The 24,511-nt window shown below is 40.1% G+C and overlaps 3 pseudogenes; 1 reads left to right on the forward strand and 2 right to left on the reverse strand.

Annotated features, from left to right (window-relative positions):
* Window positions 1-5,292: 5,292 nt before the first annotated feature.
* LOC124991487 (homer protein homolog 1-like) lies at window positions 5,293-6,968 on the reverse strand (annotated as a pseudogene).
* A 37-nt stretch (window positions 6,969-7,005) lies between these two features.
* LOC124991488 (protein SET-like) lies at window positions 7,006-20,134 on the reverse strand (annotated as a pseudogene).
* A 661-nt stretch (window positions 20,135-20,795) lies between these two features.
* Window positions 20,796-23,848, forward strand: LOC124991489 (eyes absent homolog 3-like; annotated as a pseudogene).
* Window positions 23,849-24,511: the final 663 nt, after the last annotated feature.

Here is a 24,511-nt window from a genome sequence, read left to right on the forward strand (position 1 = left end):
GTGTCCTGGACTCAGGATGACCAATCACCAAAATGCGTCAGGTGTGCAGAGCACTGACTGATGGTGCTCACCTGGTGAAAAGGAAGGAAAAGCTCAATTGTTGCCTCTAAAGGGATTTAAATCTCATTAGGCTGAGAATGCACTCTCTCCCCCATAGACTGAGTCCCTTGACCTGGGAGCCATGTCCTAAGGCCTTTGATCCTGCAGGACACCTAGCCCAGAGCAGTTGCCCAGTGAATGATGAATGAATAGTTGAAATAGCATGAAAAAGGTATTTCAAGACGGAAAGAGCTTGAACAAATATCCCGTTAATAGAGTGGAAACTATTTACTCTGAATGAGCAAGAAGTAGCAGAATTAGGGCCAAATGGAATTTATTAAGCTGGTGAATAATAATTTATCAAAGCAAGCTCTGTGTCAGGTCTAAGTCACTAGGTGAGCTTTGGCAAACAAAGTTCCCTTGATGAGCTTTACTTTCCTTTTCTTTATGGCTTTATGTTTTACATTTAAATCCATGATCCACTTTGAATTAATATTTGTTCATGGTGTGAGTTTTAGGGTGAGTTTCGTTTCTTCTATCCTTTCCTTCCTTCCTTTCGCCCTTCACCCTTTCTGCTTGGGACATCCTCTTGTTCTACCACTCTTTGTTGAAAAGACTGTCCTTTCTTCACTAAGTTCACTTTCCTCATCTTTAAAATGAAGGGGTCAAATTAATATTAGAAGAAATCTCTGTTCCCACCCAGTTTTGTAAATCTTTTCAACCCATTTCTCCTGAGATGCACTCCCTTTGAACAAAGCAATCCTTCATATCATATATATGTAAAGAAGGTCATCTGGTTGAAATTCATAATTCATCTATTGGATATTGTTCAGTTGATAGGAAATTTTCCAGTAAAAACTATGGTTTTGGAACTGTGGAAGTTTGGTGAAAATGTATAGAAATTCTTAGAGTATCTAATATGAATTTTTAGGACAAAAACTAGCAAACTGTGGATTATGCTTCACTTGGAATGGGGGAAGAAAGGTGGTTTAGGTTCCACTAGCAAAACAACAGCTGGATAATCTTTATTTTGGCTTCACACGCAGAAGGGGTAAAACAGTAATTGTGCCCATTAAAAACAGAGTAGTTGAGATGTAGGTCAAGAGGTAAGCCTGGAGTAATTTTTTTTTCCCAAAGGAACACACAAATCTTGACTCCACAGATGATTAATTACAGAGACAACATATAAAGCAAATCAGTGGTATGGATGCCCTGTGAAATTTCAGATGTTTGTGGATCCTGTATGCAAACAAATAGATAAGTCAATGACATTTTCGAGGTCTGTTACTAAACCCATAGTTGTGAAATCTTTGTGTATGTGTGTGTGTGTGTGTGTGTGTGTGTGGTGCTGGGGATTGAACCCAGGGCCTTGTGCTTGCAAGGCAAGCACTCTACCAACTGAGCTATATCCCCAGCCCTCTTTTTGATTTTTAGATAATGAATCAGAGCAAGGTGATACAACACACATCAGAGCTACTCTTTTAGAGAGTGTGAACTCCAGCGGGAGTCATACTTCCTGGGACTGTCATGCTGTGAGATTTCAAAATTAAGCAGGGCTCTTACTGTAGTAGGAGACCGCCACAAAACACCTGCTCAAAGGGACAAACAACAGTAGCAACAGAATATTAGAGGTTGAAAGGGGCTGGTTATTTTGAGAAAATGATTTGGGTCTTTTTCTTGAAGCACACTCATCCTAAAACAGCAGAAAAAACCCAACCACATTTAAACACAAGCAAGTAGGCAAGTTCAATACCTAGGGAGGTGCTGGTCACTGCATCCTATTTGATGAAGTGAAAGCAAAAGGAAACTTTTATTTTGGGGAGTCAGTCTAGTAAAATTCCTACATTTTGAATCAAACTTTTTATATTATTAAGTCTCTCTTCTGTCACTAAATGGTTGACTGCCCCTGGGTTAGTCAAGAATTTTCATGGATTTTCTCACCTAGAAAATTAGATATTTGGACTAGATGACATTTAAAGTTCCTCCAATCTCTAAAATTTTGTGATCTTTTCCTAGACCATGAATTCTTTCTTTTTTTAGTGCTTTTCCATTGGTTCAGCAAATATTTATTGAGCCCCTATTTTGTTCACACTCTGTGACACAAAGACACATGTTATGTGATTTAATTTATAAGAACTGTTCAAAAGAGACAAATCCACAGAGATGAAAGGTATATTAGTTGTGACTGAGGGATGAGAGTAGATTATAATATGATGAATAACGGACCTGGAGTTTCTTTTAGGAGTGATACAAATGTTCTGGAATTTGATAGTGATAATGGTGGAATGGTAAAGAATGAAATAGATACATACAACATTGCCCTTATTCTATCTCATGGTATATGGTTAGTACATAGAGGCAACTATGGTAGAGTATATTTTGCAATGGGCACATAATCTGGATTTGATTCTATTGACAGTGGGAATTTTTGGGGGGTACAGGTGATTGAACTCAGAGGCACTCAACTACTGAGCCACATCACCAGCCCTATTTTGTATTTTACATCCAGCAAATCTGCCAGTATGCTCCAATATCTTGAATTAATTGATAGTGCAATAGGTAATGGCCTGTCCTGGGTGATCCAAAATGAAATTTCCTCAAATGGGTTATTTTACAAATGTTTTAGTCAAAATCCCATAAAACATTGAAAAGAAGCCCCAATAGAAATTAAATTAAAACCTTTGAAAAGAAAGAGGAAATTTTATTTTTTACTTTGATACATTATACATAAACACATCACCTCACCTATTCTGAAGTGTACAGTTTAGTGGCACTAAGAACCTTCAATATGGAACCCTAGTGGTCCTGGCAGCAAGAGAGCATGAGACTCTGGAGAGGAGGAGCACAGCCTGACACCTGGGACTGGAGAAGGCTCCCTGTGGTACTCACAGACTTTGGGGAGTCTCAGAGACCCCCGCTACAGAGAGGTGTGAGGGAAGTTTGTCTTCTTTCCCTGAATTCAGCTCCAGTTCCCATTTGGTGACGGAAGATGGCTTGTTTGCCCTTGGGGGTGAAGCTGATATCGAATACAGCTGCATATTTCAAAAAATATTTCAAAGCTGTTGTTTTGTTTTGGGGAGGTAGGTGGACTCGAAAATCTTGTGAGAGGGCCAGATTCTACCCAGTGTGCTTCGTTTCATGTCTGACTTTTTACATGTAGAGTTCTTGTTTGAAGACACTTGACACCTGTCCCCAGCCCTGCTGTGCTTGGCAGCCTGACCCTAAAGGGTCCCTGGCCCCTGTTGTGTGCCTAGAGGCCTTGATGGAGGCAAGGTGGCTGCCCGGATGGGTCGGATCTGAGCTCAGGTGCAATGAGCTCAATGCAATGCACCTGAAAAACCCTCACAGGTACTTTCTAGATGGAAACTTATTTTTGCCTGCTTTATTTGTGAATATTATTTTCCTGCTGGGGTTATGGTTTGTGACGGTGATTCAGATTTAATGTGCAGTGAAGTCCCTAAGGGGCTGGAGCTGGCGAGGGAGGGGCTGTCATGTGGGGGACTTTAGCCTCCCAACCCCCAGCTTTCCAAACCAATGGCTGCTCAATGCCCTTCTAGACTCTGGGAAATTTGGAGTGGACTGCTGGGGAAGGTGCTGATGGTCAAGAGGGTCTCAGAATGCCGGTGGGGAGAAACTTCTTCAATGTTAAATCCTTTGGGATTCAGACAGGTGGAGAAGCTCAGAGGTGGTTCCAAGCCAGGGATCTGTGAACTGATGGGGGGGAGTTTCAGTGCTCTCTTTCCCACGTGCAGTGTTGCCATGGCCTGATCAATTTTTGGTGCCTTTGAAAAGATTCATTAAGATGTTGAACTTACTTTTGGTACATTTATTGTGAGGAGAGATTACTTCCCCCTTGGCCTGCAACATGGTGCAATGACAAATTCTGGGCTCAGACTGAACTGGGCTATCTTATATCTGTGGCCTTGACCTTCACCCAGCCCCATTCTCTGACCCTAGTAACAGTCAACTCTTGCTGAGTCCAGGCCCTTGCCTCTGCTGCCTGCAGAGTCTGAGTCTACGTGAGTTTCCCAGTGATTCTATGTTGTTGGGGGAGGGGCACTAGAATTTTCCTATTTTAAAGAAGAAGAAACTGAGGCACAGGTAGATAAGGCCTCTCACCCAAGCTCATAGAGTTAGTAAAAAGTGAAGCTTGAATCTAAATGAGGGCACTCTGCTGAAGGCACTAAGCTCTCAACTGCAGTTTTATACTGCCCCCTGTAATCTGGGAATAATATTACCTCCTGGTAGGACTGGGGCAGAGACCAAATGAAAGAACTGCATGCCAAGCATCTGGCATGCAGTGGGCACTGAATAAACCTTGGTTCCCTTTGTTTCTGGCCGGAACCACTTCCCCACCTTCTGGGATTTACCTCCTTTATCTCCCCTTGTCTTTGCAGAGGGACCCTAATCCCTGCCCTGGTGTAGCATTCCAAGAATAAAGATAGAGTGTGTATTTAAAAAGGTCTTTGGGTTTAAATTGAATGCTCCCCTTTATTTTAGTCTGCATGCTTTCAATGGTTCATTTCATGGAGATTGATTTTAATGGGACTATAATTGTCCTGTTTGGAAGCCTGCCCCTAGAAAAATCTTTCCTTAATTTTAACCAAAACCTAATGAAAAGCATTCAAGGAAGAATATAAATTAACTTCAAGACAGATAACTGATAGATATTTGTTTTTGGTCTACAATACTACAATGTCATAGATTTCCTTACATTCTAAAACTACCACAGTATGACCAATAATTTATGTAACTGGTTTGGGACACATTTAGGACAAACTGTCTTTTTATAGTACCAAATTATTTAAAAAATTCATAAAGGCAAGTGAATTTATCTCCTATTTGTTTCCAAAAATAAATCTACCATGCTACAATTATCTAATCATTCCTTCTTTGAAATCATGGGAAAATATTACCTCTACGACTTAGGTAAAGTTTAATTTCAGAGTGGAAGACCTATTAAAAAATATAATTTAATAGGAAGTAGGCTAACAAAGGGGGCCTTTAAGGGGCAATGTTTATTAAAATAGAAGGGATTAACAGTATTTTGTTTCACTGAAAAACAACTTCTCTGTAATTAGATCAATACTCCTTTTTCAATACAGGTAAAAGAAATGTTTGCTCTGGCCCATCCAGGCAACTATAAACAATAAGTTAAAAGAAGTCTGACCTGGAATTTTTCACTCAAAGTTTGTAAATTCTGAAGTAACTACAGAGTTTCTGAAATGAAATACATTCCCATATTTACACATTTTACTTAACCATGATTGGTGAATGGAATCTGTACCTATGTGAAAAGGACAATGCATTCTTAGTTGGTTCAATCCTTAGCTCTGAGTTCTGTGTCCCATCAGGTTCTTTCATCTTCTGTCCCATTGATACTTGGTGGTGTTAAAGGAGACTGAAGAGCCCACCTGCTGATTGCTGTGAAGGTGTACTGGTAAGTTCCATCTTCTCTTGTGCTTTCTCCTTTGGTAGTGGAGCAGCTTCTTTAAACTCCTGACACTTTTCTACAAATTTTGAAAGATGATGCTCAGAAGAGAATCCCAATCCATAAACAGTGTTTGCCAGGCTGAAGGCCCACTGGCCAAACTTCTGAGATGTTTTAGTAAATGTCATGTTGGGAGCCATGGTGCTATTTACTGTTGCATTTCAGTCATCTAAACTGATTATCATATACACTTTTCTTGTGCCATCATAAAAATGAGTCACAGTAACTGTGTGCTTGCTTGCTTGGTGGGTGACCAATTCTTCTTTGTGTTTGGGTCAATCTGGAAGACAGGAGTTCCAGTGCTGAAGATAGGTTGTTCCCCCACTTTGCCCAGTGAAAACGTGTTGTGGAGTTTCTGTTCATATGCTATGGAATAACTTCCAAAGGAATTTCTCCATTTGCTATTTCATGGTTGCTTTTCACCCACCACCCATCCTTTACCAGAGGTATTTCAATGATGCCGACAATTCAATTATTTCTTTTAGGACAAATGATTTCTCTCCTCAGTACCAAAACCTTCAAACAGGTGGCATTTGCTTATTAAGAGTTAAAATGCTGCCTGGAGGAGATAGCAGTCAACTGTATCCCACAAAATGAGTGTATAGTAGGAAAATGCAAAAGCCCGCCTCGGGGAGTCCTCTGAAAAATGAGTTTGCTGGTCATTTTGCTCATGTCCTCCACAACACTGAGGGAGGGCCTGCTAACTCGGCCTTTTTGGTGCTAAGGCTGTGGGTTCAAATTTCTCCAACACACGGCATCCCTGGAGGCGAACTGTGCAACCCAACGCGACGCACTTTAATAAAAATCCTAAAAGCAGTAATGCCAATCTTCCCTGAGCTCACATTAGAAAAAACTACATAGAACAATCTCCTCAAAGTGCAAACCCAGCTGCTTGCAGCGTGCAGGGCACTCCACATTGGAATCTGTCTTTTTAATTTCCCCTCCTAAGACTCCGAGCAGAAAGGAGGTGGGGAGGAGGAAGAGAAGGTTGTGCTGGGTGGATTCATTCTCTTGAGAATAAAACGGAGCCATTTCCAGGGGAGATGTGTGCCTAGTGCATGCCTGGGAGTTGGGGGAAGGGGTGGATCCCAACTCCCTCAGACCCTTCTTGCCTGGTGCCTCCAAGCTCAGTGGAGGCCAGCTTTCTTGCGCCTGGCTCTTCATCGGAGGCTGGCCCCTTTTCACTCTTCTCTCTAGGACAGCGATTCTGCAGTTCCTGCCGGTGGGGAATGAATGAAGCAAAGAGGCACGCCCCATCTTTCCCCTGTCTCCCTGCCCCAAGCTCCTGGGTAGCAGAGGCATAGGTGGAGGACACTGAAGAGGCAACTAGCATACGCTGGAGCGGAGGTGGGAGGCTAACTCCACGTTGGGGCAGGGAGCAGGGCTGGAAGCTTTGGGAGAACCGTAGCTCCAGAGCCCCCACTCTGCTCTCTCTCATGCTCCGCACACCCCCCCCCCACCCCCAATAGGCCACCTCACATTGCTGGCGCCCGCTGCTGCCTCCTCATGCTTCTATCACCACCTGCCTCCACAGGGCCCCTGTCCCCGCTGGGCAGAGCAATGCCAGCCTCAGCAGCCTGAAGCCACCACTGCCTCTGTCTCCAAGGGCCCGCGTGCAGAGTGAAGGACACTGCTTCCCGGATAGGGGCTGCTTGCTGGATCAGCACCAGGGGCGCGAGGTGAGCAGGCAGCACAGGGGGCTGCAGGGGGGTGGGCAGGTATGATATATCTAAGGGGCCTGTTCCAGAGAGCTCTTTAGGAGAATGCCATTTGGATAGCAAAATTTATTAAATGGCAACTTGGCCACTGTAACTCTTTTCTCTATTTAGCAGAAATAAACCTTTCATTCTTGGAGCATACTAATTACACTTCATGAACCTGTTCTTCAAGATCAATTTGGTAATCCACTTTCCACCTTAATTTTGCTATGATTAGTGATTTTACTGATAGAAATGAATAGATTCTAGAGAGGTCAAATGAAAAATAAATCTGTGTGGATATGTCTTGTAATTATTATTATTTTCATCATCATCATTATTTAATACTGGAGATTGAACCCAGATGCCCTTAACCAGAGGGCCACATCACTAGTCCTTTTAATTTTTTACTTTGAGACAGGGTCTCACTAAGTTGCTTAGGGCCTTGATAAATAGCTAAGGTTGGCTTTGAACTTGTGAGCCTCCTGCCTCAGCCTCCCAAGCCACTGAGATAACAGGTGTGTGCCACCATTCCAGGCCTAAATCTAATAATTCTAAGATATCCCACTAAAAGCAATAGTTAAATGCAAAAATTAAAAAATATGAAAATATTTTTATTAAAGCCCAAACCCAAGAAACCAAAGGCCAAATGTTTTCTCTGAAAAAAAGTTTATAAAACAATAGAATGAAATCTATTTGAATGCTGAAGATTGACTCTAGTTTGTGTCTCAATTGAATTTGCTCTTTGGGAAAATGTAATTAACCAAGTAGAAAACTTTTTTCCCTATTAACATATGTAAGTATACTTGAGGATTGGAGGCAAGCCCATTTGTTGGTGAGCATGAATGTTTAGATAATAATTAGTCTAATAAATTGTCCTTTTCTCATTTTCCAGGTCCTCTATTCACTCATTTTTTTATTGTGCCCTTAGAAAGGTATCATCTTGTTCCTTTATATTATATGGTCTTCCTGAATCCTCTCCTTCTCTTATATTAATAAAATAATGGTAACTCAGTTGTTCAAAATACTAATGTCTATTTTATTTGGTTTACTTTTGTTATTGGTACCAGGGATTGAACCTAGATGTGCTTAACCACTGAGTCACATCCACAGCCCTTTTTAATATTTTATTTAGAGACAGAGTCCCAGTGGGTTGCTAAATTGTTGAGGCTGACTTTGAACTTATGATCCTCCTGCCTTAGCCTCCTGAGCTGCTGAGATCACAGGTGTGCACCACCATGCCTGGCTAATGTCTATGTTTTTAAAAATTGGACATTGAATTGTGTTGATCCAATACTAAAATGAGAACTATTGATTGAAAGACAAATATAGAGAGCCCCAAGTTTCATTGTTTAGATGCTGCTTTTCCAAATGTGATTTAAATTTCTCACATCTGTCTTTAATGATATACCTTAGCCTCATTCCAATTTAATTTTCTTGAGCAGTATTTGTGATGAAATGCACTGCTGTAAACACATAAGCATGATAATGTGTCTATATAGCATCTAATTGCAGTTCCTCTTTCATTTGGAACACAGCATGGTGAAAGGCACCTCGTGGGTAATTTAGCACTTACTGTATGCCAGTTACTATCCTGGGCATGGGGATAAACCCAGTCCTCTGGCTTTATTTTTTGATAGATCTAGTGGAAATTTTGTCTCCATCTCAGGGTCTGTATTTAGAGTAACCTACCTTATAAAGATGTTCAGTTCCCCTATGTCATTTTCTTTCTGATAATCTCTAAGTGTTATGCCAACATGGAATATTTTTCACATCCCTCAATAGAGGAAGAAGTGGTATCTTATTTTAGGGTAGGAAAATAATATGAAAAGCTAAGTGACTCATACAAAGTCATAATATAAGTCAGTGGTTGAGTTTGGAGTGATCTAAATAAAAATTCTTTGTAAAACTTTTTGGTACATTTTAATTATGAGTAGTATTGGGATTCATTACACTATATTCATATAGTCACATAACATAATTGGATTAATCTTATTCCCCAGTACCTTCCCTTTCCCTCCCTTCTTCCCTGCCAACCTTTTTGCAGTACTCTACTGATCTATTATTGCTTTTATTTTAGTAAGTGCATTATAGTTATACACAAACACAAAATGACTCACCATAGTATGTTTATACATGAACATAGCTTCGTTTGGTAGATTTTGTACCCAAGACTTCTTTATGTCCTCCTCTTCTCCCTCCATCTTGATTCTCATCTTCTCTTCTATTGGTCTCTTTCTATTTACCTGAGACACCTTTTTTCTTATTCCCCTACTCCTGAGCTTCCACATTCAACATTCTGAGTCTGGCTTATTTCATGTAGCAGGTAAATCAAACTCTTTTAATATGATTTTTTTCTTCTTTAAGTACTTGTATTTATTATTAGATATTAATTTTCATCTGAAATCCATGAATGTAGGAAAGAAAATAAACTTGAGCATAATCCTTAATTTTTTCTTGTTTTTATTTTTGTTCAGTGAGGGGGAGAAACAACAGAGAAATGAAATTGAAATGTATGTATTAAATTGGTCAATGGAGATTGTCTCTATACTGTTTCTTAATTATTTTGAAGAAAAGAAGTAATGCTAATCGATTCTTCAATGAATTAAGCTGCACTACATTTTACACAGGGAATATTGCTAACCAGTTTTCAAAATTGGGACTAAGGGGTTTTTCAAGATGGCGGACTAGAGGGCGGCTGCATTTCACGTTGCTCCAGGACGCAAGATTCAAAAGAGGAGATAGTGAGAGGCTTGGGACCAACTCAAAGCCGCCGGGTGAGTCTCTCCCATTGGGGAGGTGTCCCGGATGGGGCGGTAGCCCCGGAACGCAGGGAACTTTGTGAAGCAGAGTTGCTCGGCGAGATGCCCCCCCCCCCCCCCCCCGCTGGAGCGGTAAACACGGACAACTGGGATCATCTTAGAGGAAGCGGTTCAGCACAGCGCTTGGACTCAGAGCAACCACTGGGGCTCCGGGTAGCTGCCTGAGGAGGAGCTGCATGGTGAGCTGTTTGGACTCAGAACCACCGCGTCTGAACACCAGGGGGGTTGCCCGGAGGAAGAGGAGAAGCGTGGTGGGTCGCTTGGTCTAGGAGTGACTGCATCAGAGCCACAGGTGGTTGACAGAGGAGGAAGCGAGTGGTGAGTTGTTTGGACTCAAAGCGACCGCTCCTGAACACCGGTGGCCTACCTGGAGGAGAAGCGCGGTGGGTCCCTTGGTCTCCGAGCGACCGCTCCTGAACACCCGGGGGGGCTACCCCCGAGGAGGAGGAGGAACAGGGTGGGTCACTTGGACTTGGAGTGACTGCCTAGGGCTACAGGCGGTTGGTGGGAGGAGGAGACTCGAAGTGAGTTGCTTGGACTCCTAGTGACTGCATCGGAACACCAGGCTGCTGTCCAGAAGAGAAGGTGTGTGGTGGGTCTCTGGGTCTTGGAGCTATTGTACGGGGCTCCAGGTGGCGGCTCAGAGGAGGGGCCGCATAGCCAGGTGATTAGGTGCAGAGCAGGGTCCCAGGACCTAGGCAGCTTCTTGCTCAAAGAGCCGCACAGAGAAACGCCTAGGGGCGAAGCGAAGTTTCCAGGACTGTGGGCAGATTCTCTGAGGAGAGGCAGCCTAAGGAGACTCGTCTGTGAAGGGTGAGGCTCCCAGGCCCAGGAGGTAGGTTCGGGTCCCTGGGAACACTGCAGAGGAAGACAGCCCAGCCCAGGCAGTAGTTGTAGATTGAGGGGAACCTCTAGGAGGGGAACCAGCGAGACCTCCCCACTGGGTGAGTCTTCCCTGCCGGGTGAGGTTTTCCCACAAGGACTATAAAACCAGAGACATAGGCACAAACAAGCCTTGCCTCAGCCCAAAGCCTAGTTCCCCTTTGGATGACCACTGGTCAACAAGTGGAGGCACCTCTGCCCACTATCAGGGAATATATCCCACCTGAGGGTCACCAACCCTAGAGAGGCAGCTTCCTGTGGAGCACTGCATTATCAACTTCCTCCAAGACTGCAGGCTACTGAAGGATAAGAGGGGATATACTAGCAATCTTCAGGGACATTATAAGTCAACAGAGGAAATCTGCAATATCTTAATGACCCACTGATTCCTGAACAATATGAGAAAACAAGGGAAGAAAATGCCCCAAACAAATCCAGATGTTACATCAATAAAATCCAACGAAGCATGGCAGAAGAAATGATAGAAAGGGAGTTCAGAATGTACATAATTAAAATGATCAGGGAAGCAAACAATGAGATGACAGAGCAAATGCAGGCACTGAATGATGAGATGAAAGAGCAAATGCAGGCATTGAATGATCGCACCAATCGACAGTTAACAGAGCAAATACAGGAAGCAAAAGATCATTTCAATAAAGAGTTAGAGATATTGAAAAAACCAAACAGAAATCCTTGAAATGAAGGAAACAATAAACCAAATTAAGAACTTCATAGAAAGCATAACCAATAGGATAGAACACCTGGAAGACAGAACCTCAGATATTGAAGACAAAATATTTAACATTGAAAATAAAGTTGAATGAATAGAGAAGATGGTAAGAAATCATGAACAGAATCTCCAAGAACTATGGGATATCATGAAAAGGCCAAATTTGAGAATTATTGGGATTGAGGAAGGCTTAGAGAAACAAACCAAAGGAATGAACAAACTATTCAATGAAATAATATCAGAAAATTTCCAAATCTGAAGAATGAAATGGAATATCAAGTTCAAGAGGTTTATAGGACTCCAAATACACAAAATTACAACAGACCCACACCAAGGCACATTATAATGAAAATACCTAACATACAAAATAAAGACAGAATTTTAAAGGCTGTGAGAGTAAAGAACCAAATTACATTCAGGGGGAAACCAATACGGATATCAGCAGGTTTTTCAATCCAGACCTTAAAAGCTAGAAGGGCCTGGAACAACATTTTTCAAGCTCTGAAAGAAAATGGGTGCCAACCAAGAATCTTATACCCAGCAAAACTTACCTTCAAATTTGACGATGAAATAAAATCATTCCATGATAAACAAAAGCTAAAAGAATTTACAAAAAGAAAGCCAGCATTACAGAACATTCTCAGCAAAATATTCCATGAGGAAGACATAAAAAATAAAGAAGCAATTCAGCAAAGGGAGGAATTATCCTAAAGGAACTGTCAAATAAAGGAGGAACCAAGGTGTGTCAAAAAAATAAATAAATAAATAAAATTTAAAAAATGAACCAAATGACCGGGAATACAAATCATATCTCAATAATAACCCTGAATGTTAATGGCCTGAATTCATCAATCAAAAGACATAGACTGGCAGATTGGATTAAAAAGAAAGATCCAACAATATGTTGCCTGCAAGAGACTCACCTCATAGAAAGAGATACCCATAGACTAAAGGTGAAAGGATGGGGAAAACATACCATGCACATGGACTCAGCAAAAAAGCTGGAGTATCCATCCTCATTTCAGATAATGTGGACTTCAAGCCAAAGTTAGTTAGAAGGGATAAAGAAGGACATTTCATACTGCTTAAGGGAAACATAAATCAGCAAGATATAACAATTATAAACATCTATGCCCCAAACAGTGGCTCATCCATGTATGTTAAACAAATCCTTCTCAATTTTAGAAACCAAATAGACCATAACACAATAATACTAGGTGATTTTAACACGCCTCTTTCACCACTGGACAGATCTTCCAAACAAAAATTGAACAAAGAAACCATAGATCTCAATAACACAATCAATAATTTAGACTTAACAGACATTTATAGAATATACCATCCAACCAAGAGTGAATACACTTTCTTCTCAGCAGCACATGAATCCTTCTCTAAAATAGACCATATATTATGCCACAAAGCTAATGTCAGTAAATACAAGAAGATAGAGACACTACCTTGTATTCTATCAGATCATAATGGATTGAACTTAGAAATAAATGAAAGAGTAAAAAACAGAAACTATTCCAACACCTGGAGATTAAACAATATGCTACTATATGATAAATGGATAACAGAAGATATTAGGAAGGAAATTAAAAAATTCTTAGAGGTCAATGAGAACAAAGAAACATCATATCAAAATCTCTGGGACACTATGAAAGCAGTACTTAGAGGAAAATTTATTTCATGGAGTGCATTTAATAAAAGAAGTAAAACTCAACAAATCAATGACCTAACACTACATCTCAAAGCCCTAGAAAATGAAGAACAGACCAACACCAAAAGTAGTAGAAGACAGGAAATAGTTCAACTCAGAGCTGAAATCAACGAAATTGAAACAAAAGAAACAATACAAAAAATTGACAAAATAAATAGTTGGTTCTTCGAAAAAATAAACAAAATAGATAAACCTTTAGCCACACTAACAAAGAGAAGACGAGAGAAAACCTAAATCACTATAATTTGGAATGAACAAGTAAATATCACAACAGACACGACTGAAATACAAAACATAATTAGAAGCTATTTTGAAAATCTATACTCCAACAAAATAGAAAATTTTGAAGACATCAACAGGTTTCTAGAGACATATGAATTACCTAAACTGAACGAGGAGGACATACACAATTTAAATAGACCAATTTCAAGTAATGAAATAGAAGAAGTCATCAAAAGCCTACCAATAAAGAAAAGTCCAGGACCAGATGGGTTCTCAGCCGAGTTCTACAAAACCTTTAAAGAAGAGCTCATCCCAATACTTCTCAAAGTATTCCATAAAATAGAAGAGGAGGGAACCCTACCAAACTCATTCTATGAAGCCAATATCACCCTGATACCTAAACCAGACAGAGACACATCGAGGAAAGAAAATTTCAGACCAATATCCTTAATGAACATCGACGCAAAAATTCTCAACAAAATTTTAGCAAATTGCATACAAAAACATATTAAAAAGATAGTGCACCATGATCAAGTGGGTTTCATCCCAGGGATGCAAGGTTGGTTCAACATCAGGAAATCAATAAATGTAATTCACCATATCAATAGACTTAAAGTCAAGAATCACATGATTATTTCAATAGATGCAGAAAAAGCATTTGATAAAATAGAGCACCCTTCACGCTCAAAACACTAGTAAAAATAGGGATAGTGGGAACATTCCTTAACATTGTAAAGGCCATCTATTCTAAGCCCATGGCTAATATCATTCTAAATGGTGAAAAACTGAAAGCATTCCCCCTAATAACTGGAACAAGGTAGGGATGCCCTCTTTCACCACTTCTATTCAATATTGTCCTTGAAACTCTAGCCAGAGCAATTAGACAGACGAAAGAAATTAAAGGGATACGAATAGGAAAATAAGAACTCAAACTATCCCTATTTGCTGATGATATGATTATATACTTAGAGGAACCAGGAAATTCCACCAGAAAACTTTTAGATCTCATAAGTGAATTCAGTAAAGTAGCGGGATATAAGATCAATACACATAAATCTAAGGCATTTTTATACATAAGTGATGAATCTTCAGAAAGAGAATTTAGGAAAACTACCCCATTCACAATAGCATCGAAAAAAATAAAATACTTGGGAATCAATTTCACAAAAGAGGTGAAAGACCTCTACAATGAGAACTACAGAACACTAAAGAAAGAAATTAAAGAAAACCTCAGAAGATGGAAAGACCTCCCATGTTCTTGGATAGGAAGAATTAATATTGTCAAAATGGCCATACTACCAAAAGTGCTATACAGATTCAATGCAATTCCAATTAAAATCCCAATGATGTACCTTACAGAAATAGAGCAAGCAATTATGAAATTCATCTGGAAGAATAAAAAACCCAGAATAGCTAAAACAATCCTTGGTAGAAAGAGTGAAGCATGGGGTATTGTAATACCAGATCTTCAACTCTGCTACAAAGCAATAGTAACAAAACGGCATGGTATTGGTACCAAAATAGAAAGGTGGATCAATGGTACAGAATAGAGGACATGGACACAAACCCAAATAAATACAATTTTCTATACTAGACAAAGAGGCCAAAAATATGCAACGGAGAAAAAGATAGCCTCTTCAACAAATGGTGCTGGGAGAATTGGAAATCCATATGCAACAGAATGAAACTAAACCCATATCTCTCACCATGCACGAAACTAAACTCAAAATGGATTAAGGATCTCGGAATCAGACCAGAGACCTTGCATCTTATAGAAGAAAAAGTCGGTCCAGAGCTTCGACAAGTTGGCTTAGGACCAGACTTCCTCAACAGGACTCCCATAGCACAAGAAATAAAAGCAAGAATTAATAACTTAATAGATTCAAACTAAAAAGCTTTCTCTCAGAAAAGGAAACTATCAGCAATGCGAAGAAAGAGCCTACAGAGTGGGAGAAAAATCTTTGCCAATCATACTTCAGATAGAGCACTAATCTCCAGAATCTATAAAGAACTCAAAAAACTCTACAGGAAGAATGTAAATAATCCAATCGACAAATGGGCTAAGGAAATGAATAGACACTTCACAGATCTACAAGAAATCAACAAGCATATGGAAAAATGTTCAACATCTCTAGTAATAAGAGAAATGCAAATCAAAACCACCCTAAGATTCCATCTCACCCCAATTAGAATGGCGATTATCAAGAATACAAGCAACAACAGGTGTTGGGGAGGATGTGGGGAGAAAGGTACACTCTTACATTGCTGGTGGGGCTGCAAATTAGTGCAGCCACTCTGGAAAGCAGTGTGGAGACTCCTTAGAAAATTCGGAATGGAACCACCATTTGACCCAGCTATCCCACTCCTTGGCCTATACCCAAAGGACTTAAAATCAGCATATTACAGAGATACAGCCACATCAATGTTCATAGCTGCTCAGTTCACAATAGCCAGATTGTGGAACCAACCTAGATGTCCTTCAATTGATGAATGGATAAAGAAAATGTGGTATATATATACAATGGAATATTCCTCAGCCATAAAGAATGATAAAATTATGGCATTTGCAGGCAAATGGATGAAATTGGAGAATATCATGCTAAGTGAGATAAGCCAATCTCAAAAAACCAAAGGATGAATGATATCGCTAATAAGTGGATGATGACACATAATGGGGGGTGGGAGGGGTTAGTGTTAGGGTTAGAGTTAGGGTTAGGGAAGGGGACAAGAATGGAGGAAGGAAGGACTGTATAGAGGGAAAAGAGGGGTGGGAGGGGTGGGGGGAAGGGAAAAAATAACAATGAATCAAACAACATTACCCTATGTAAATTTATGATTACACAAATGGTATGCCTTTACGCCATGTACAAACAGAGAAACAACATGTATCCCATTTGTTTACAATAAAAAAAAAAGAAAAAAAACTGGGACTTAATAAATCATCAACATAGGATTTTAAAAATAGATATTTCAAAATTATAAAAAAAATATAGGCCATACAAGTAAATAAGTTATATAGATAAAACAAAGGAAATACCTTCTTTAGAGTGGACATTTTCAGTACATAAGTACATAAGTATATTTTCAACTAACACCAGTATAAAACACTCACCTTTTATGCCTTAAAAGTTTAGGTTCTTATTTGATATTTTATTTCATTGTGTTTAACAGTGTACCAGTAACTACATTTGCATTGATGAACCATTTCCTTTTATTTTATCTTTGTTGTTCCATTGATATCTCCTTCTACCAAATAGAAATAAAGTCTCATTTTTCTCTTATCCATGCTCATACCTTCTTGACCACAGAAATTCCTTTGAATTCACTGAAAAATATCTATGGAGGTGGGATAGGTGAGACAAGAATCTGGCATTTAACACATAGAACATGCTCAAAATAGTAATAATTCAATTTGTAGATAAGAAAGGAAAAAAGAAGAGTAATCTAATTTTATTCTTAGTTATTTTGCTAACTATGTCTGGTTCATGTGTATAACATTTTCTCAAAATAACTACTATTTTACCTTGAAATTTTGAAAACTACAAACAGCATAAATTTTAAGTGCATCTGACTTTTCATGCTTCCCCAGGCATTTATGAAGAGTATAAAAAGTGAAGGCTATACTCTAGTCTTAATTGGTGGGATAAGATACATATATACATATAAATGAATTTCTACCACTGTTTCCTCCCTTTCCCTGTGTTTCTTCCCCCCGCCCACCAAATGTTTATGTTCCAGAACTGGAGCAAGATTCCTGCCTGGTGTACAGTGATATATTTATAAGCAGACACCTGTGAAGAAATTATATATTGTCCATCTAGACAGGTTTTGTTACACTTTGCTTATTGATGAAACAGGTCCATATATAAAGTTTTATACAACAAAATCTTTGAATTTGACTAGACTGTCCATTAATTCACCTCTGAAAAAAATGGCATTTATTTTCAGCTATATTTTACATTAAAAAGCTTATGCATTAGGTAGCTTTTCAAAATGCTGCTCTCTGCACAGCAGCATTGAGCAGACAGAGCAGAGTCCATCCTCCCACCCAGATCCACACATTGGTGTTGGAGAGTTTTATGCCAGTTACCTGGGACTTAAAAATGTCTTCCTGGTCCCTAGGCCAAACTTTTTACTCTGAGGGCCCGTCTCCTTGGCCAAACTTTTAAAAAACCAATGAAGATATGCCAGCAACTGTCCCATGTACAAACTGACATTAGAGCACCAGTTCTATTTGATGGTGGTGACAAGTGCTACTATATCCAGGTAAATAAAGACCCACTTTAAAAACTGCCAATTTGAAATAAAAATCAAGGGTATTATTCAGAACTCAGGTTTGAGTTTCTAGTATCCCAAATGACACGTAATTTTCAGAAATCAATAGCAAGTTGTACCCATGTTTCCCAGCTATGGAGACATTAAGACATTGATTTAAATCCCTTTACTCAACCCTGAGGTCATCCTGCAAAATGTGTATCAAAAAGCACAGTTAGGGTAACAAAGCTTGACGATAATGTTATTATATAAGTCAAACTTGGAAGGTCATATTAAAAGTATATTCGGAGAGAATAGCACTGAATATTTTGTGTACACATTTAGTCTTATTGTAACAAAGCAACTTGTACACTTTTAATATTTAAAACTACACATCATCTTTCCTTTCTAGTGAGAACAACAAAAAAAGAAATTTAAAAATAAGCAAATAAAATTATAATAGAGAATGCCAGTTCCAAATAAGCATTTCTGCTGTTTCTTGCATTGAGTGGCAAAGCTAAAGTCATCATTAGGAGAGAATTTTATTTTAAAAGTTTCATCTTAAACTGCAAGGGTGTCCATTAAACATCTCAATTAAACATGCCAATGGAGAAGCCATGTTGTCAAAATGCCCACTTAACCCACCGAAACGTCTCAAAACCAACCTTTGCTGACCTTCTTATAACCCCATTTTTAAAGTTTTCTTTTCTTTTTATAAACAATAAAAAGTAGAGAGATACATGTTGATAAATGCTAACTGCATATTCACATAGAGTCACAGTGTAATCTCTGAGCCCAATATACAGAGAAAGGAGGAAAAAAGCTAGTATTCTATGTACCACAACACATAGTATTCTATGTACCTCTGATTCCAGCAGAGGGAAGGGAGAAGTTTCTTTTTTATCACACAGAGCACTGTGGTGGTGATTCCATACAGTTTTTGTTTTGAGATAAGAAGGGATAAAAATGGCCTGCTTGTCTTGGGAGCACAAGGCCCTGGGTTCAATCCCCAGTACTGAGAAAAAAAAAAAAAAAAAACCAGGCATGGTGGTGAACACCTGTAATATCTGTGACTTGGGAGACTGAAGAAGGAGGATCCAGAGTTCAAAGTCACCTCAGGCAAAGCAAGGTAATAAGAAACTCAGTGAGAACCTGTCTCTAAATAAAATACAAAAAAATAGGGCTGAGGATGTGGTTCAGTGGTCAAGTGCCCCTGAGTTCAATCCCCAGTACCAAAAAAAGGGATAAAAATGAATTTAGAACAGAGGGGAGTAGACATTCTTTTCCCATTGTATTCTGCTGAAGGTATTCCCCCCCCCAAATAAGTTGAGAACCATGATTTGAATAAAGAGAGCCCAAGAACAAAGCTGAACACAAGGAGTGTGGGAGGAGACTGCAACTTGCTCTCAGGGACTGAATTTTTTTTTTTGAAAAAAGAAAGAAGAAAAAAACAAAAAAGGTTGGAATCCTCAGTTTTTAAGTAGACATCTTCATCCTCCTCTCCTTCCTCCCCTTCATAATCATCTTCATCTTCATCTCCACCTTCATCCTCATCTCCATCATATCTTCCAATCCTCCTTCATCATCTTCTTCATCATCTATATCAGAATCCAAGTAGAACTATAGTGGATTTGGCCAATTATCATCTTTGATGACCTCTCCAAACTCATCTGCACCTGCGGCAGAATGCTCACTCAACCAGGAAAAGGAGCTATCTGGCTCTTCATGCTGCCGCTTTCTGCTAGCTTGATTTTCTGTTCGACTTGAGCATTTTGCCAAACATTTCCATATTTCCAATGAATTTCAGTGGAGTTTGAAGAGGGATCACCACTCTTAATCATATGAAATTCTTTGGAGAGGACTTTATTTTTGAAGTGAAGATTTTCATCAAAATAAAAACCTATTCTTTAACCTGATTTGATATCTTCAAATTGTCACTTCAATTCTAGTCAAATAATGCACCTGTTCATCTTTCTGCCCAAGCAGTACAGACACCTGTGGATGGTTGACAAATGTTGTTATCCCTAAATTTTGGATTTTGGTGATCAATTCTGATCTTGCCTGAAAAACTGGTTGGCAGAGTCTGTGATATTCCTGTCCTACTTGCACTGTCTCCTCTCTGGCTTCTTCATCAAGTCTTGTCTGTTTCATCTTATACTTCATCAGTATGTTCAGTTGCTGCTTATTCTTTTTCTGAGGTATTGTTGCCCTGTCGTGGTTGGAGTTGAGCTCTTTTTGCTGACTGGCTGTGATGCCTACACTGTGCTGTTCTTCCATCTGGGCAGAAACTGGGAGGGGAAAGAAGGGAAGGAAGAGGGGGTGGCAAGTGGCTGGCTTCCCCTTTCCAGGCTGCCTACCCCAGTGCTCCTCACCTGCCCTGCTCTCCATCCCTTGTGCTACCCTTGAGGCCTGAGGACAAGGGAGGGGTTGGGGCTCCTGCCTGAGGGAGGAGGCTGAGTTCAATGGCTGGGCTCCCTTGCCGGCACTCAGTGGTGTGGCTCACTGCTCACTCTCCTGTGTCCTTTTTTTATAACTTCTCAATTACTTTAAGAAATGTTCCTTTAAGAAACCTTGGGAGTGGGGATTATGGTAATGCTGTGGTTTCCTCTTCTCTGCTGGTTCTACCCTGGGTCTGGACTGGTCCCCATGTCTTGCTGTGGGGCTTCTGCAGTCTTTGGATTGTGAAGACTGTGAAGAGAGACTTGTAATCTAATAACATAAGTATAATAAAGAAATGTTAGCCTTCATGGAAGAAGAACAGGATTTACCAGAGTACCAGTGACAAAAGGCCAGATGCAGGAACCAGAAGAACACACTTGAAGTCAAGAGAGCAGCCTGGATGTCAGTGACCAGAAACCTGGAACATCAAGGCTTGTTTCAGACCTTAGTATGCCAGGGGAAATTATGACATGATCCAGGTATATCCCTCACTCATCTAATGACCATACCTCACAAATGTATTCTGCAAAACTTCATGCATTTATTCTGTCAGTTCCTGTTTAGGAAATGGCTTATCCTGGGCAGACTCAGTACCAGATCCTACTGCAGTCTTAACCCTTTTGTCCATCCTCAGGCAACACAAACATATGGACTGCCTCCTTTAAGTCCATTGTGGCCAGGAATGAAACCTGAGAGTGGTGTGATTTAGACTCTACCTCCAAGTCAACAGTGTGTTCTTACCTGCACTATAGTGTTAACTACAAGCCAGCCAAGTTTAGCACATTATTCTTATCCCATTCAGTCTTCAAGCTCAAACACCAGTCTGATATCCACTTCATCCAAAATTGCCAATATTCCAGCAGCAGCAGTTGCTGGCATCTCAAACCAGGACTACCCCACCTATACTATTTGTCAGAATCAGTACCAGACCTGCTACCCCAACTCCAGCGTTGAAGTCACAGATCAGACTAATAGTGATGCTAAGAGTACCACATTAGCAACTACCCCATGCCAGATGGAAAACCCTAGTCATGGTACCTTCACTGATAGCACAGAGACTTTCCATTGGAGATGCTTCCACAAGCCAATCTTTGTACCAGACTACATCAAGTAAGGTGCTGATGACCAGTCCAGGAAAAATATGACTGGCAAGAACCTGGGGGCAGGAGGAAAGCTGAGACCAGTGCTTCCCAATGTGGTGTATTGGAACGGGTATTTCTGTGGGACTTGGATGAAACTATCATCATCTTCCATTCCCTTCTATTTTCTTTTTTTATTTAAAATTTTATTTTTACAGACTGTATTTTGATCTATTGTACACAAATGGAGTACAACTTTTTATTTCTATGGTTGTACACAATGTAGATTAACACCATTCATGTAATCATGCATATACATAGGGTAATACTGTCTGTCTCAGTCTACTATCTTTCCTTCCCCCAGCCCCTCACCCCATTTTCCTCTATACCATCCAAAGTTCCTCTACTCCTCTCTTCCCCCTCATTATGTATCATCATTTGACCTTTGGTTTTTGGAGCTTGGCCTATTTCACTTAGCATATATTCTCCAACTCCATCCATTTATCTGCAAATGCCATAATTTTATGGCTGAGTAATATTCCACTGGGTATATATACCACAGATTCTTTATCCATTCATCAATGGAAGGGCATCTCGGTTGGTTCCACGATCTAGTTATTGTGAATTGAGCAGCTATGATGTGACTGCAAAACTCTACTTTAGGGCAATAGTAACAAAAACAGCATGCTATTGGCACCAGAAAAGACAGGTAGACCAATGGTACAGAATAGAAAACATAGAGACGTACTCACATAAGTACAGTTATCTCATACGAGACAAAGGTGCCAAAAACATACAATGGAGAAAAGATAGCCTCTTCAACAAATGGTGCTGGCAAAACCGGAAATCCATATGCAGTAAAATGAAATTAAATTCCTATCTCTCACCCTGTACAAAACTCAACTCAAAATGGATCAAGGATCTAGGAATTAGTCCTTAGACCCTTCACCAAATAGAAGAAAAAGTAGGCCCAAATTTACATCATGTTGACTTAGGACCAGACTTCCTTAACAAGACCCCTATTGTGTAAGAAATAAAAGTAAGAATCAATAAATGGGATAGATTCAAACTGGAAAGCTCTTTCTTAGCACAGGATATAATCAATAATATGAAAAGAGAGCCTACAGAGTGGGAGAAAATCTTTTCCAGACACATTTCAGACAGAGCACTAATCTTCAAAATTCATAAAGAACTTAAAAACCTTTACACCAAAAATACAAAACCCAATCAATAAATGGGCCAAGGAACTGGGCAGACACTTCCACTCCCTTTCTACTGTATCCTGTGCCCAGAAGTTTGGAAAGGACCCAAGAGTAGTGACTGGCTCAGGCTTAGCACAGGAAGAAATGATTTTTGAAGTGTCTGATACACATCTATTTTTCAGTGACTTTGAAGAATGTGACCAGGTACATGTGGAGGATGTGTCATCTGATGACAGTGGCCAATACTTGAGCAACTACAGTTTCTCAACAGATGGCTTCAGTGGCTCAGGAGGCATTGGTAGCTTTGGTAGCTCTGTGAGTGTCCAGGGAGGTATGAACTGGATGAAAAGACTCTCTTTGCACTACTGAGAAGTGAGAGAGAAATTTATGATAAGCATAAAAGCAACAAGGGTGGCCTCCTCAGTCCCCAGAGAAAGGAAGCACTACAGAGACTAAGAGCAGAAATTGAAGATTTAACTGATTCCTGGTTAGGAACTGCATTAAAATCCTTCTCATCCAATTCAGAAGAATTGTGTGAATGTTCTGATCACACCCATCAGCTGGTTCCAGCCCCGGCCAAGCTTCCCTGTATGGACTAGGAGAAATATTTTCTATTCAAAGCATCTATAGTGCTACTAAAATTAGTAAGGAGAGTTGCTTTGAAGGAATTGTGTCAAGATTTGGAAAGAAAATCACATATGTAGTGATTGGAGATGGACAAGATGAAGAAATTGCAGCCAAACAGCACAACATTCATTTCTAGAGGATCACAAACCATGGAGACCTAGTGTCCCTTCACCAGGCTTTGGAGCTTGATTTTTCTCTAAGAATTGAAATGAGGAATCTTCCTCATGAACTCCTTTTCATTGCTGAAGGGAGGCAGAGAGCAGAACCAACTGGGAGCTTCCTTTCCATCCTTCTCTCCCACCATCTCTCTCTCTCTTTCTCTCTCCATGGAAGGTTGGTGAGAACACAATCAGAATCAACAACTGCAATTTTTGCTATGAGTGAGTTGCAGCCCTGTGTTTATCCTTGTACAGATGCAAGAGAGTCAGATGAGAGCACGGTGGACCTACTCAGCTACAGTACTTCTATTGCTTCTGTTTTGTTTCAAAGAATGAAAAGAAAAGAAAATTCTTTGGGACAGACTTGTAGCCTTAGTCTATGAGCAGACTGAGGGCTATTCTTGTGATAGGATAAATGCCACAGAGCTTTATAAGAACATCTCTTGCAGTCTTTAGATCTTCTTACCTGTTTCTTTTTATAGGTAATGGTCTGGTCTCTGAAGCAGGATTCCCCCCACTTTTCTTTATCTAGCAAGAGCAGACCATGTAGTGTTTTCATTAAGATGGTTGTTGAAATACCTAAAATACCTTCTCTGTCAGCACTACCTCCATGGCTGCTCCATGGTCTGCTCTCTAGGATGGTTTCTTCTTGTCTCTGGCGCTCTGGACTTTGGCATTTCCATCCTCAATGCCTCAACCCCCTTGCCAGCCCCTCTTCCTTTTAACCATATAGCACAACCCTGGAATATCCTTCCTTCAGGGAGTAAATCTTAAGCCTTCAACTTCATTGAAAGGCTAACCCCAAGAAGCTTATCCTCCAAACCAGAGAGAAGGGACTCAGGATTCTTGGAACTTCACTTTCCTTGGATCTTGATATAGGAAGAGTCCATCTAGTCCTTCTGAAGAGAAGAACCCTTCCCACCAGATGGTCAGCCTGCAGCTTTTTATGTTTTGGTCATCAGGTGCTGGACTCTGGCCCCTTCCTGCCCTCTGCACTTTACATCCATTTCAGTGCATCTCCAGTGGGTCCCTTCCCATTGGACTCCAATCAAATTAAGTCTAAGCACAGGCTTATAACTGCTTCTTCAAGAAAGCCCTTCAACCACATGCAGGGCATCCCAGGCACATAAGTACCCATATCTCTGCCTG

The sequence above is a fragment of the Sciurus carolinensis genome, chromosome 8, assembly GCF_902686445.1.
Source record: "Sciurus carolinensis chromosome 8, mSciCar1.2, whole genome shotgun sequence".
NCBI classification, from domain to species: Eukaryota; Metazoa; Chordata; class Mammalia; order Rodentia; family Sciuridae; genus Sciurus; species Sciurus carolinensis.